Source organism: Rhinopithecus bieti, unplaced genomic scaffold (genome assembly GCF_001698545.2).
Source record: "Rhinopithecus bieti isolate Rb0 unplaced genomic scaffold, ASM169854v2 scaffold_21412, whole genome shotgun sequence".
Taxonomy (NCBI): Eukaryota; Metazoa; Chordata; class Mammalia; order Primates; family Cercopithecidae; genus Rhinopithecus; species Rhinopithecus bieti.
This window is the reverse complement of record NW_016811643.1, coordinates 1,773,522-1,774,328: the sequence shown is the minus strand read 5'-3', so window position 1 is coordinate 1,774,328 and position 807 is coordinate 1,773,522.

Sequence of the window (807 nt, the reverse complement as noted above, 5' to 3'; positions counted from 1 at the left end):
ACTTTATCTAAAACTCTTAACCCCACCTCCATCACCCAATCCCTTTGCGTCCCAGTGTCTTTAGTGCCTAGCTTAACCCTATATAGCGAAGGAGAATTGTCCAAACTAGCTTCCCAGCTTACCACTCCCAGCAATAAAATCCAAAAGTGGGCCATTTTTCTTCCCTTAGTCATTTGGGTTTCCCTAGCATTGTCCCTAATAGCCTCAGGACTTGGGACAGGGGCACTCGCCCACTCAATTCAGTCCACACGGGCTTTCTCCACTCAGGTCCAGGAAGCCATAGAGGCTTCAGCTGAAAGCCTGGCCTCTTTACAGTGTCAGATTACCTCAGTGGCTCAGGTAGCAGCACAAAAAAGGCAAGCATTAGATCTTCTTACTGCCGAAAAAGGAGAAACATGCCTCTTCCTCGGAGAAGAGTGTTGCTATTATATAAACAAATCAGGCCTGGTTGACACCAACGTCCAAACATTAAAGAAAATAAAAAAGGAGCTTCAACAATTTAACGCCCCTTAACCCCGGACCACCGGTATGGCTGCTGCCTGTAGTACAGTAGATGCTTCCATTCCTAATTCCCATACTAATCCTCTGCCTTATGTCATGTCTTGCTCCCATTCTAATAAAATTTCTCCGAGCCAGGGTCCAAGAGATCACCCGAGTCACCTTCAATCAAATGCTCCTGCATCCCTACATCCAACTGCCAACCTCAGACCCTAACTACACCCCTAACAGCAGGAAGCAGCCAGACAGACAATGGTGCCCCAATTTTTATAATCAATAAGAGGTTGGACTGTTTGGGTGAGGGACAAA